This window comes from Bombina bombina, chromosome 1, assembly GCF_027579735.1.
Source record: "Bombina bombina isolate aBomBom1 chromosome 1, aBomBom1.pri, whole genome shotgun sequence".
NCBI lineage: Eukaryota > Metazoa > Chordata > Amphibia > Anura > Bombinatoridae > Bombina > Bombina bombina.
The window spans coordinates 1315425249-1315441044 of record NC_069499.1 but is presented as its reverse complement, the minus strand read 5'-3'; positions in this window follow the sequence as shown (position 1 = coordinate 1315441044).

Here is a 15796-nt window from a genome sequence, read left to right as displayed (position 1 = left end):
TGACGGCTGTATGGAAGATGGCTCCACTCTGCTCTGGATGGATGAAGATAGAAGACCCCGCTTGGATGAAGACTTTTACCGGATGGAGGAACTCTTCTTGCCCTGCTTGGATGAAGACTTCTACTGGATGGAGGACCTCTTCTTGCTCTGCTTGGATGAAGAATTCGGCTGGGTGAAGACGACTCAAGGTAGGGAGATTTTCAGGGGGTTAGTGTTAGGTTTATTTAAGTGAGGTTTGGGTGGGTTAGAGTAGGTGGTATGTGGGTGGTGGTTTTTAATGTTGGGGGGTTGTATTTTAAGGGCTGGTAAAAGTTCTGATTACTTTGTAATTTAGAATAGGGTAGGGCAGTGTTTTTCAACCAGTGTGCCGTGGCACACTAGTGTGCCGTGAGAGATCCTCAGGTGTGCCGCGGCAGACTGACAACAGTGTGACATTTTTTTAAACTTTGCTTGTTTTTTACTCCCAGTGCAGGGGTAGTTTGTAGGAGGCATGGCATAACAGCACAATACATACAGTATGTTTGTGTGTGTGTATGTGTATATATATATATCCTGTATTAGGCTACAATGTGTGATTTTTTTTAAATTTTGGGATGGTGGTGTGCCACAGGATTTTTTAATGTAAAAAAGTGTGCCACGGCAAAAAAAAGGTTAGAAATCACTGGGGTAGGGCATTTTATTATTTTGGGTGGCTTTTTATTTTGTTAGGGGGCTTAGATTAGGTGTAATTAGTTTAAACTTCTAGTAAAAAATTTTTATTTTCTGTAATTTAGTGTTTGTCTTTTTTTGTATCATAGATTAGTTTATTTAATTGTATTTTAGTTTAGCTAATTGTAGGTAATTAATTTAATTAATTTATTGATAGTGTAGTGTTAGGTGTATTTTTAACTTAGGTTAGGATTTATTTTACAGGTAATTTTGTAATTATTTTAACTATGTAGCTATTAAATAGTTAATAACTATTTAATAACTATTGTACCTAGTTAAAATAAATACAAAGTTGCCTGTAAAATAAATATAAATCCTAAAATAGCTACAATGTAACTATTAGTAATATTGTAGCTATATTAGGGTTTATTTTATAGGTAAGTATTTAGTTTTAAATAGGAATAATTTATTTAAGTATAGTAAATTTATTTATATTAATTTAAATTATATTTAAGTTAGGGGGGGTGTTAGGATTAGGGATAGACTTAGGTTTAGGGGTTAATAACTTTATTATAGTAGCAGCGACATTGGGGGCGGCAGATTAGGGGTTAATAATTGTAGGTAGGTGGCGGCAATGTTAGGGAGGGCAGATTAGGGGTTAATAACATTTATTATAGTGTTTGCAAGGCAGGAGTGCGTCAGTTTAGGGGTTAATACATTCATTATAGTGGCGGCGAGGTCCGGTCAGCAGATTAGGGGTTAATAAGTGTAGGCAGGTGGTGGCGATGTTGGGGGGCAGATTAGGGGGTAATAAATATAATATAGGTGTTGGCGATGTTAGGGACAGCAGATTAGGGGTTCATAGCTATAATGTAGGTTGCGGCGGTGTCCGGAGCGGCAGATTAGGGGTTAAAAAAGATTTATTGTAGTGTTTGCGATGTGGGGGGCCTCAGTTTAGGGGTTCATAGGTAGTTTATGGGTGTTAGTGTATTTTGTAGCACGGTAGTTAAGAGCTTTATGTTCCCGCGTTAGCCCATAAAGCTCTTAACTACTGACTTTTTATGACGGTAGGAGTCTTGTCGGTAGAGGCTCTACCACTCATTTCTTCTAAGACTTGTAATACCAGCGTTAGGCAAATCCCATAGAAAAGATAGGATACGTAATTGACGTAAGGGGATCTGCGGTAGCCTCGAGTCGCGGAAAGAAAGTGAGCGGTAGATCCTTTTCTGCCTGACTCTAAATACCAGCGGGCGTTAAAAAGCAGCGTTAGGACCCCTAACGCTGCTTTTGACGGCAAACACCAAACTCTAAATCTAGGCGTAAATTATTCCTATTTAAAACTAAATACTTACCTGTAAAATAAACCCTAAAATAGCTACAATATAACTAATAATTATATTGTATCTATTTTATGATTTTTTTTTTATTTTACAGGCAACTTTGTATTTATTTTAACTAGGTACAATAATTATTAAATAGTTATTAACTATTTAATAACTACTTAGCTAAAATAAAGACAAAATTACCTGTAAAATAAAACCTAACCTAAGTTACAAATACACCTAACACTACACTATCATTAAGTTAATTTAAAAAATTAACTACAATTACCTAAAATTAAATATAATTAAATAAACTAAACTAAAGTACAAAAAAAAAAACACTAACTTACAGAAAATTAAAAAAAATTACAAGAAGTTTAAAATAATTACACCTAATCTAAGCCCCCCAATAAAATAAAAAGCCCCCCCAAAATAATAAAATGCCCTACCCTATACTAAATTACAAAGTAATCAGCTCTTTTACCAGCCCTTAAAAGGGCTTTTTGCAGGGCATTGCCCCAAAGTAATCAGCTCTTTTACCTGTAAAAAAAATGACAACCCCCCAACATTACAATCCACCACCCACACACCCCTACTCTAAAATCCACCCAAACCTCCCTTAAAAAAACCTAACACTAACCCCCTGAAGATCACCCTACCTTGAGCTGTGTTCACCCAGCAGAAGAGGTCCTCCATCCAGCCAAAGTCTTCATACAAGCGGCGTCTTCTATCTTCAATCATCCGGAGCGGAGCCATCTTCCATCCAGCCGACGCAGAGCCAACTTCTTCCAACGACGTCCTAACACCGAATGCCTGGTCCTCTAAATGACGTCATCCAAGATGGCATCCCTCGAATTGCCCTTGCATTCTATTGGCTGATCCAATCAGCCAATCGGATTGAACTTCAATCCGATTGGCTGATTTAATCAACCAATCAGATTTTTCCTACCTTAATTCCGATTGGCTGATAGAATCTTATCAGCCAATTGGAATTCGAGGGACACCATCTTGGATGACGTCATTAAAAGGACCAGGCATTCGGTGTTAGGACGTCGTTGGAAGAAGATGGCTCCGCGTCGGCTGGATGGAAGATGGCTCTGAACCGCTCCGGATGATTGAAGATAGAAGACGCCGCTTGGATGAAGACTTCGGCCGGATGGAGGACCTCTTCTGCCCTGCTTGGATGAAGAATTCGGCCCGGCTGGGTGAACACGGCTCAAGGTAGGGTGATCTTCAGGGGGTTAGTGTTAGTTTTTTTTAAGGGGGGTTTGGGTGGGTTTTAGAGTAGGGGTGTGTGTGTGGTGGGTTGTAATGTTGGGGGGGTTGTATTTTGTTTTACAGGTAAAAGAGCTGATTACTTTGGGGCAAGGCCCCGCAAAAAGCCCTTTTAAGGGCTGGTAAAAGAGCTGATTACTTTGTAATTTAGTATAGGGTAGGGCATTTTATTATTTTGGGGGGCTTTTTTATTTTATTAGGCGTCTTAGATTAGGTGTAATTAGTTTAAACTTCTTGTAATTTTTTTATTTTCTGTAATTTAGTGTTTTTTTGTACTATAGTTTAGATTATTTAATTGTATTTAATTTTAGGTAATTGTAGTTAATTTTTGTAATTAATTTAATGATAGTGTAGTGTTAGGTGTATTTGTAACTTAGGTTAGGTTTTATTTTACAGGTAATTTTGTCTTTATTTTAGCTAGGTAGTTATTAAATAGTTAATAACTATTTAATAACTATTGTACCTAGTTAAAATAAATACAAAGTTGCCTGTAAAATAAAAATAAATTCTAAAATAGCTACAATATAATTATTAGTTATATTGTAGCTATTTTAGGGTTTATTCTACAGGTAAGTATTTAGTTTTAAATAGGAATAATTTAGTTAATACTTGTAATATGTATTTAGATTTCTTTAAATAATATTTAAGTTAGGGGGGGTGTTAGTGTTAGACTTAGGTTTATGGGTTAATAAGTTTAATATAGGTGGCTGCGGGGTCCGGGAGCGGCGGTTTAGGGGTTAAACATTTAATTTAGTTGCGGCGGGATCCGGGATCCGCAGGATAGGGGTTAATAACTTTAATATAGGTGGCAGCAGTATAGGGGGCGGCAGATTAGGGGTTAATAGGTATAATGTATGTGGCGGCGGGGTCCGGGAGCGGCAGTTTAGGGGTTAAAATCTTTATTTAGTTGCGGAGGGGTCCGGGGGCGGCGGTATAGGGGGTAAAACAGTACAGTATAGCATTTTAGCTAGGTAGTTATTAAATAGTTAATAACTATTTAATAACTATTGTACCTAGTTAAAATAAATACAAAGTTGCCTGTAAAATAAAAATAAATTCTAAAATAGCTACAATATAATTATTAGTTATATTGTAGCTATTTTAGGGTTTATTCTACAGGTAAGTATTTAGTTTTAAAGAGGAATAATTTAGTTAATACTTGTAATATGTATTTAGATTTCTTTAAATAATATTTAAGTTAGGGGGGGTGTTAGTGTTAGACTTAGGTTTATGGGTTAATAAGTTTAATATAGGTGGCTGCGGGGTCCGGGAGCGGCGGTTTAGGGGTTAAACATTTAATTTAGTTGCGGCAGGGTCCGGGATCCGCAGGATAGTGGTTAATAACTTTAATATAGGTGGCAGCAGTATAGGGGGCGGCAGATTAGGGGTTAATAGGTATAATGTATGTGGCGGCGGGGTCCGGGAGCGGCAGTTTAGGGGTTAAAATCTTTATTTAGTTGCGGAGGGGTCCGGGGGTGGCGGTATAGGGGGTAAAACAGTACAGTATAGTGTGGGTGCTTAGTGACAGGGGTATCAATAAATCTGGGAAAAAGCTGAAGATCAGCGAGATCAATGACTTATAAATAACATAGTCCGCTGCTCATCGCTCTGTACTTGGTGCGCGGCTTTTTGACAGCTTTATTGATAAATTTGGTGAGCATATTCAGGTCCGCGGCAGCCAGGTTAGGCGAACTTAGGCGGGCCGGCGAAGGCAGGTAAGTATGGAGCTTCATAACTAGAGGCCAAGGTGTGTCCTACCATACAACAATCAAAGGCTAAATGGGAGTATCTTTCATAGACAAAGACTAGGCCAAAGGCCTAGTCTATATTTTAAAATATATTTGTAAATTTAAGAATTAACTACTTGAACACTCTAGGGATAAATTCTCTGGTTTTATGACACCACATTCCCCCACTTTAATTTCTCCTATGTTGCCCCATTTTCTATTTATACCAATTAATACACAAGAACCCAGTGGGAGCGAAAACCTTATAGAAAAATTCAACCCACCGTCCCTCTGGAATAAATCCCTTGGCGACTTGAGCTCTTCTGTACTTTCCTAGGATTGTCAACTGCTAACCTAAATGTTATACAATTAATAATAAAAAAACTAACTATTATTTCCAACACGATCAAAACAAATTTATACAAGTCAGAAAAACAAATTATCAGAAGATAGACAGAAATGTGGGTGCATGATGGTGGGTTTGGCAAAGCATACTTACCTGATGAGGGATGTGTATGTGATTGTAAGTGTGAATTTATGGATAAACTTTATTAGAAGAGTATGCAGTTGTTCCTTGCTTTCAGCTTCCTCTTCATCTTCTTTAATGTCACACAAAAATACAGTATCACAGCTGTTGTTATAACTTGGATAAACATAAGCATTAAGGAGCGAGTTCTCAATATCTGGTGTGTTTCTACATCGGTGAGTACCCCCACCATGGATGGATAACTTCTTCTTTAGTTTCAGTTCATTATTGTGTTGCTCAAGCAAATTGCTGATGGGGCATAGCTGCTGTTTATTACGGAAAAAGCTTCAAAGTCCATTTCTCCCAGACAGTGTCCTCAGTAAAATTCATGCAGTCAGTAGTGAGGTTTCCTGATGGAAAGACAGTATGTGTTCCAACATGGAGGGGTGTTGTTACCCTAACACATGTCCCTTCTTCCACTGGGCATGTCTCATCTGATGTTTTGTATTCCTTATGGCCAATGTCTCTAGTTTCCCAGGTGCAGGTACATAGCCATCGATGTTGAACTTTCTTACAACAGCCTTCATCATTACTACTTCTGTAATAGTTGCAGGAAAATGTTGCTGGTAGGTGCTTTTGCTAAAAGTGCCAATACTATGCAGAAAATTCAATGGTTTCGCTTCTCCTTCCCAATGTGGAATTGCTAGCATTAGTCCTACTCTCCCAGATTCAGATTCTTCTGGTAGCCATTGTCCTGGTCCCTCAATGTATGCATGTTTTAAATTGTCCTCTGTAACTATCACACCTTTTTTCCTTAATGTTGCTATGATCTTAGTTGCATTAAGTTTTCCTGTCCACTTCTTTCCTTTTATATAATTTATAGTATCCTTCAGATCAGATAATAGTTTATTCCCGGTCATGGAGCAAAAGATGGTAGCTCCTATTTCTTCATTTTTAATGCTGTTTGAGATGTCGGAAATGTTCTCCTCCACTAGTTGTAAATTGTGGGAAATGGTGTGTTTGTCATCTACTTTGTCTCCCATCTTCTCTACAATAAGTGAGTCGTCTACTCCACCTGTTTCCATGGCATGGCCAAAACCATCTGTCAGAGAGTTAATTCTGCTATTAAGTCCTATGATATCAGCTGAGTTCCACACACCTAATCCGGTTCCGACTCCTCCCAAAATTGTTGCTATGGTATCTCGCTTGTCCCTTCTCTGTTTCTGTCTACTCATCAATAATCTCCTGTGTCCTTCCTTTGAACCATTTGCGCTGCTGTCTTGAGCACCTTAAAGGAATCATGAAATAATTAAAATTTAACATTATAGGGTAATATGTCCATCCCACACCTTCTACCAGAGTTTCATGTGTAAGGACTACAATGATTCCCCTTTTTGGCCATGGAATTCTTATCTGATCTTCACAATGTTCCCTTTTCTGTACTGAAAGTGTTCCCTCATCTACTGTTAATACACACCCCTCTCCAGTGATAAGATTGCATTTCAATTCTTTATTTGGATGTGAAGCTATAGTGGCAACCTCCCATTCACCACCCTCGTTTAAAGATATGTTGCTTACTATGATATTAATGTTTATAGTATCCTTGGGAGGTTGAAGTCAATTTCACACGATCTATAAATATTCCATTAGCTGTTACCTGCCCATTTCTAACCACCCAGTTCCATTCTTGTCCCTTGGTCACATTTATTGGTGCCCTAAGAGCTAACCCCATACTATCATTTGGCAACATGATATTCAAATGAAAGTCACCCATTTCTTTTACTTTTAACTCCCTCGGCCAAATAAATCTATCTGTCTGTATATATCTATCCTCTATTCCTTTTAAAATAAGTCCCTTATATGCTGTATCCTCTGGTCTAATTGGTGGTCTCCCTCTTCCCATTCCGATACAGTTGTGCCAGAAAAAGACACCATCCTCCTTGGCTAGGTTTCATTTCTTCTGAACTCAATCTTCTGATGAGCCTGTGAATAAACTAATTATTTGTAATTAGTGAATGGGGAAATACATTTTTCTCATTCTCTTCTTATTTCTTCTTTATTTCCCTGGGTGAAAGAGAGAGAAGATAAAAAAACAAAACACAAAAAAGGACCAAAATTAAATTAGCATATAAACATAAGGCATCAGGAAATGTACAGATCCTTATAGGAACTTCATGGTATGAGTATTAAAATAATTGTCATTACTCTTCATTTTTATTTTTTTTATTTTTTTTGCTACCCACATACTCAATTTCCCAAAATGAATTATCATTTGCTGCCTTTAACTTACACCCATTTTATTTTCCTGACCAAACTATTATGATTTTCTAGGTCTTAGGGTGTGTGTATACTTACTAAGGCATGTTGTTTGCTGGGTCCCAAACCTTGTATTTTTTAAATCTTTTTAATTGACTTGCATGCAGCCAGACTTCTCCTTGTTCTGCATGGTCAATCAGGTAGACTGCAGACCCTAATCTATCTATACCATATATGGACATTTCCATCTTGCTCTACCCCATGGTAGAAGTTCATCATGGTTTTGTACCATAATCCAGTCACCAGCCTGGTATGTAGTTATATCTCCTGAGGCATCATGCCATCTCTTCCATTGCTGGTACTGATTCTCATCTTCTACTGCTGTTGCTTTGTGCACAAATTCTAGATGTGTGGCAAGATCTTTTACCCATTCATCTGTGATGGCTGCAGTTTGCAATGCCACTGGTGCTGGAATGGTCATCCAGTTGGTCCAGGATGGCATTGGCCTCCCCATAAGGATTTCATAGGGTGAAAATCCTGTAGATCTAGAGGGTATGGCTCTAAGCCTTGCACATACGAATGGTACATAGGTGTCCCAGGCTGACCCATGTTCTGCAACCAGTTTCATAAGTTCTCTTTTTATAGTGCCATTCATCCATTCAACTTGACCTTCTGCCTCTGGATGGTAAGGTATGTGATATTTCAGATCTATTCCAACCATTTTTCACATTTCCTTCATTACATTTCCAATAAATGCAGCTCCGTTATCACAATCAATTACTTTTGGGACCCGCCCACACAGTAATTACTTAATTAACTGGTTTCATAGCAGTTGTTACCACTGTACAGTTCCTTGTTGGAATTGCGATCATCCATCTTAAAAACTATCCACTACCATCAAAATGTATGTATTCCCTTGTGTGGTTGTTGGCAGTGGTCCAGTATAATCAATTTGAATTATTTCCCATGGTCCTACAGGTGGCTGTCGCATTAGTTCTCCCCTTTTCTTTCTGTTAGATCAATCAAATCTAGCACAGGTGAGGCAGCCGTCCAAAAAAATCTTCAAGGTCCATGCCACCATCCCATCTTCTGTATTTTTTCCTTTGCTTCCTTTATCTTTGGGTGTCCTCCTGCCTGTGACCCATGTATCCATCTAAGGATGTCTTTCCTATTATGGAATGGTACAACCCAGACCGGAAGGCCATCTTCTAGTACACAAACCAGACCCTTTTCTTCCACTACCATTTTCCCTTTATGATGTACTTCCTCTCCTCTTCTTATTCTCATTCTGAGTTCTTTAATTTCAGCATCTTTATCTTGAAGTTCTTGCAATTCCTGAATTCGCGTGTCCTCAATCCTTGTTGTTGCAGCTACAGTTAGCTTTCTTTCTTCATAGTCTGGTTTCCATTCCTCAGCCCACTTTGCTGCTTGTTTTGCTCAATGATCTGCAAGGTTATTTCCTATTCGATGAGGTCCTGTTCTTTTGTGGGCACGTACTTTAATCATATTGATTATTTGAAAGTTATGTGATAGAGTCTCCACAATTTGCCAAAGACCGTGAAATTTCACTGTTGATCCATCTGTAGCCAAGAATTTATTGCTAGCCCACCATTTCAGCAACAGACATGGTCCTCTGAAAACCCAGTCACTGATCAAGACTATTGTCACCCTGTCACTTTTTCCTGATTCTTGGTAAAGAACTTGCACAACAGCTGCTAGCTCTGCATATTGTGCCGAGGAAGCTTTTAGCTTGAATCCAAATTCTTCTAAAATCTCATCACTCTGAATCTTTACTCCAGCAATCCCTGAAACTCTTTTTCCTTGTACATGATGACAACTACCATCTGTGTACCAGATAGGTTCTTTAGTCATCATTAAGTTAGTGGCATCTTTGAATACTGGGTGACATGTTGGTCCTGGGTTGACCTGACATTCATGTGCATTTCCTTTAATACAAACTCCAGCTACCCATTGCTTTGGCTCTTTTACTTCATGTGTTGAAATGTTATTTGCAAGCAATGCCACTCTCCATTTTTGTACACGAGCATTATTAATATGACTGATTGTCAGACTTCCTTGCCTGAGTACTTTTAAAGGTGTATGGTGGGTACAGATAATTACATTTTGTGTGCCAAATAGGTATTTAAATCACTTTACTGCCCAGTATGCGGCCAATATGATTCTCTCACACCATCCAAATTTCAGTTCCGCAGCTGACAGTGTCTGGGATCCGAATGCCACCGGTCGCTCGGTGTTACCCCAGGTCTGAGTAATGACTACTCCATGTGCATCTGGAATTGTGATGGGATACAACCGGAACTCTTTTTCATGGTCAGGACTTGCAAGGGTTGGTGCACTACCTAGTTCTGTCTTCAACTGGTTAACAGCCTTAGTATGGTAATCAGACCAATCTCAATTTTCTGCTCTAAGAATTTCATACAAGGTTTGAGACAGCTGTGCATATCTTGCAGTGAACTCTCTACAGAAGCCCATCATTCCTAACAAAGATTGTAGTGCTGTATGATCAGTGGGGCTTGGTATTTGAGCAATCACTTTTGCTCTATCCTGATCAATTGCTCTACCCTCTCCAGTTATGGTTACTCCAAAGAAATGAACTTCCTTGCAGGCAACTGAGCTTTTGCACCATTTAATTTTAGTCCTGCAATATTAATACACTCTAGCAAGAGTGTCAGATCTTGTTCATGTTGTTCCATATTTGGAGACTGAAGAAGCACATCGTCCACATATTGGATGATACGTTCAGGTTGTGGGAATTTTGATAATGCTTCCTTCATGTGTGTATGGAAAATAGCTGGGGCATCACAGTACCCTTGTGGCAGAACTGTGAAGGCATACTGCCATCCTTCCCAGGTAAATGCAGTCCGGTATTGGCATTCTTTAATACATCTATTACTGTAAATATTCTCATTTCTGGTGATATCTTTGACATCATTTCACAATAGACTGATACGACTGGTGCCATCCTCTTTGCTAGTTTGTTGACAGCTCTGTAATCAATGGTAAGTCTCCAGGATGGAGCTGTTTTCCCTTCTGCTTCAATGGTTTTCAATACTGCCTTATTGACAGGCCAATAAGGAGAATTACATCCATATCCATTTCCAGATTTTATGATTCCATGTTCCTCCAGTGTCTCTATCATTTCTGTAATAGAAACCACAGATTCCCTTGGAACTGGGTATTGCTTCTGCAATAGTGGATCTTTTCCTTCAAGTAGCACTGTTGTATCCATTCTCCCACAATCAAGATTATTTCTTACCCATACTGGAATTGCTTACATGGGTTGCTTCAGTCATTCTGGTCGTCCCTCCAGCTGTAGCCTGTTTTCTCCTAGGCTGGTGCCACTATGTATGCCATGGGACATACTGTACCATTTGTCTGTGTTGTCTCTCCATGTTTCTCACTACCTGGTTCTTTTTTCCACAAGCATTGGTTGGCAAAGTCTACAATAAATGTACCTTTTTTTAGTGCTTCTATCCCTTATATGTCCTAAGGCCTTCCAACTATAGCTTCAACTTTAACTGTTTCTCCACCAACCTTAATCTCTATAATCCCTTCACTTACTTGCGGTGGGTTCCCTATAACTCCTACTATTTTAACTAAGCTGTTCCCATTTGTGACCCTGTTTGTCATAGTAACCGCCGCACCACTGTCTAACAACATGTGTTTTCCCACCCCTGCAATGTAAGTTAATATGGTGGGCCGACCCGCCCCTTCCATGCCAAGGTCAGCTGCATGTATGAGGTGGTCTTGAGCAGGCGTTGGACCTCTTCACTCTGATTTGTGTTTCTCTTCCTCCTTTATTACAGTATATTTTGCCCTATTTTCCTCATGTTGTGGCTTCCTATCTGCCTCTATTTACCTCTTTAATGCTTCTATTTCTTCTCCCATCCTGTCATTCTGCTTTCTCAGGTCCCAGTATCCCATATTGCCATTATTATCTTCTATATCATTCATTCTCCAGTCACCATTGTGCCTTTCCTTATTGTTATTTTCTGCCACTTCATTCCTTCTCCAGTCACCACTGTATCTTTTCTGCTGTAAATCACCACGCCTATTTATTCTCCAGTTTCCACTGATTCTATTACAATTGTTCCACTGTGGCTCTTCACGTTTTTTTCTCCAATTACCTAGCATTGTCTTACCTGCTTCTACTTTAAATGGTTTTACTGCTGAAACTGCACATGCTTGATCTTTGTGTGAGTAATCCATCCACCACTTATCTACCCTGGTTAATACCATTTTCAAATCTGTAGGCGTTTGATCAAACAGATGCACAAATTCCTTGCATTCACAGGGAAGGGCTTCAAGCACACAAGCTATATGTGCTGCTGATCCCTGTACCATTGGTGTCTGTGGCTGTCTTAGGGTGCACCAGAAGATTATTCTCTGAGCTACCTCCCGGGGGCCATCTGTAGGCATCATTGTAATGTGGCTAATTTCCTTTTCTACATTAGTTAAGTAGAAGTAGGTTGCAGCTATTCTTCCAGCTTGATCTGAAACACTTGTGTTAAATCCCAATAGCCTGCTTGCAAATGGACCCAGAGCAAATTCTAGTAATTCAGTCCTTTCATCAAAACACAGACCTCCTTTTTGTGCCTTCTCAGCTCCCCTCTGAAACCAATGTGTGAACTTGTTGAAATCATTCAACGCACCCCACCATTTCTGAAAATTGTCTTTATCCATCATAGACATGGAGCGAGTCTGCATTGAAAAACCTGTAGGTGTTTTATGTGCATTAAAAGTCTCAGATACTATAACTGGTGCTAAAGGCAAAAGCAGTAGTAATTGCCCTTGCTCTATATCTTGTTCTGCCTCTCTTTTACTAGGCCATAGTGACTCCAAATTTGGGTATAATCTTGGAATGACTTTTCCTTCCTTGTCTTCCTGTATATAAGCTTTGTTTTTTTGTTAAATTATAATATTTTGAAGCTCTGTGATTTTACACTCATATGAATCTCTCTGGTCTTCAATTATTCTCAGTTCATCCTCTAGTTCTTCCACCATATTGGTTGTTCTAAGTGATGCAATTTTTAGACAGTCTCTATTGTTTAGTGCCTCTTCCATCTTTCCTGTGAGATCTTTATTTTCCTTCTTTAATGTTTCTATTATATCTGCAAGTCCTCCAATTGTAGCAATGACTGCTTGAACTACTAATGCTCTACGTTTCTTATTAGAGTACTTTTTATTTAACACTATTTGTGTTAACACATCCATAAAACCTTCATATGTGTTATTTTTTATTCACAGGGTTCTGGAAGAATATATGGCCCATCATGTTTGTTAATATCATCTTTAAAATATTCCCTTACTGCATCAGAAAAATATTTTGCCCCAGGAAAAGACATTTTTACCTAGAATTACAATTAAAAATAGGAATGAAATGCTATTGTTTGTAATAACAATAAAATAAATAGTAATCCACTGATAATTCAGTATGTAACAGCTGTTATACTAATTTGTTATATGTAAAAGAAAAAAAAATCTAATTAAAACACTGTTAGCTAATGTTTGATTTTTTTTTTTTTTTTTAAATTCAATTTGAAATGACCTTGCCAACTTATAAAATTATTGCAATTAAAATTAATTCATATAATTGAGAAATACATGTGACTGTAATATGGTTAGGTTAGACACTGAATACAATAGCCTAAGCAAGAGAAACAAAATAAACCAAAATGTGATAGCAAAAAAAATTAAAGTAGCAGCAGAAGAAAAAAAAAGAAATAATTATAAGAAATCAAAACAAACTGAGTAGTAATACAGAAACAGTTCAATATGTAACAGTTGCTATGATTTGTATGCAGAGGAAGAAAAAAAATTTCTAAGTGAAACACTGTTAGCTTATTTTAAACAAAATGACCTTACCAAGTTATAAAATTGGTGAAATTAAAATTAAATAAAGTCACAGTTACATAGGTATCTATAACCTAAGCAATAGATACAATATATGGGAGACTAAACTAAATTGTATCAAGATTAAAGTGTTTTATATCAAAAATAAGATAGCAAAAATAATTTAAAGCAGCAGAAGCAGAGGGAAAAGGAGGAGAAAAAAAATAATCAAACAACCAATTACTAATAATTTACTGTTATTAACATTATTCTCATTACCAGTACCAATACCATTAATACTACTACTTATAATAAAAATAATAATAACAGGGGCGGAGCTTGCCAGCATGAAGAGCAGACGTGTGTGTTTGGAGCTCCTCAGTTATATCTGATTAAACTGGGCAAACATCCAATTTTATAATGGTCTCAACCTTTAAAATTCTCAGGGATTAAAGGCAACTACATCATTTGGCCCTTTTAGGAGTGAAAAAAAAAAGAAAAGAGAAAAAGAAAAATCTGATCTATGGACTTTGGAGCTGCTTTGGCGGCATTGTGATCAGGGACCTGCAACATCTAATGAGATAACGTGGATACCATCTCCCCTTCCATCCCCCTACTATCTGCTAAATAGATATCGAGGCTGCACTAAGCAAATTTGAGGATGAGGTCTGTGAGACGTTGAAGTATCATTACACAGGATTGAACCTGCTACTAGCGCAACGCCTCAAAAAGGTATTCACCTCACACGATATGCAAGATGGCGGTAAAGAACCAGGATTCGATAAAGATAGGCCGGAAGCCTCAGCAGGGTTTGGACGATTCCGGGATCAAGTCACTAACAGCTATATGACAGATATGTCTGAAATATCGGAAAACCAGCAGTGGCAATATCTAGCTGTAACAGAAATTGCTATCCGTCCGCAACTTATCTACATGCCAGAAAATTTTGTATCTCCGGAAGCAGCGGTCATCTTGTCAGGAGATTGCGACCATCAGTGCAGCACAGGAGGTGGAAGATTGCAGGGCAAGCTGAGAACACTGGTCCTTGGCTGTGAGGCTCCAGATTCGGAAGAAGTTGGAGGAATGAAGCTGAGAACTTATGCAGACGATTTCATGGGAGCGACAATACTTACGCTGACCCAGACCCATATGACTGGTTTTGGCGCTTCACTTCCAAGGCAGGTAGATGCCTACCATTCCCCAAGTAGGGGTTAATAACTTTAATATAGTGGCGGTGACGTTGGGGCGGTAGATTAGGGGTTAATAAAATGTAACTAGTGTTTGCGAGGCGGGAGTGCGATGGTTTAGGGGTTAATATATTTATTATAGTGTTTGCCATGTCCGGTTTGGTAGATTAGGGGTTAAACATTTTATTTTAGTGTTTGCAATGTGGGGGGGGGCCTTGGTTTAGGGGTTAATAGGTAGTTTATGGGTGTTAGTGTACTTTTTAGCACTTTAGTTAAGAGTTTTATGCTACAGCGTTGTAGTGTAAAACTCGTAACTACTGACTTTTAAATGTGGTACCAGGCTTGTCAGGAGAGAGTGTACCACTCACTTTTTGCAGACTCGTAATACCGGCGCTATGCACGTCCCATTGAAAATATAGGATATGCAATTGATGTAAGTGGATTTGCAGTATTTTCGAGTCTGGCCGAAAAAAATGAGCGGTGAGCCTGTCATTTCAAGACTCGTAATACCAGCGGGCGTTAAAAAGCAGCATTGGGACCTCTCAACGCTGCTTTTTAAGGCTAACGCAAGATTCGTAATCTAGCCATTTATATTTTTAAGTTCAAATCCCATGCAAATAGGAGCAAACACAAATTCCAGAATAATTCAGAATACAATTCAATATTTAAAAAACAAACCAAAAAAAAAAAATAGAAACTGAATGTTTGTGTATTTACAAAACCAAATCAAATAGTTTTTTTTCCACTAAGAGACCACTTAGACTTAAACACAATAGAAACTGGATAAGTAATATTTAGTAGATACCACACTCTTGTAGCAAAAGTAGCCAAGGAGCCTGAAATATTCCTCAATTTATTAAAAGGTAAATCCCTATATAATTTAATCTACCAAAAAAAAAGATTTTACATGGAAATGTCTACACGTCGTCATTGCCAAAATGTGGTGGTAATTAGTACCAGAATATTAAACCAAAGGGGTTGTCCACTTTTTAAAATTATTTAATGGAAGACAAAAAATATAGGTATGAAGATTAACAATTATCTATAAGCTACAAAATATAA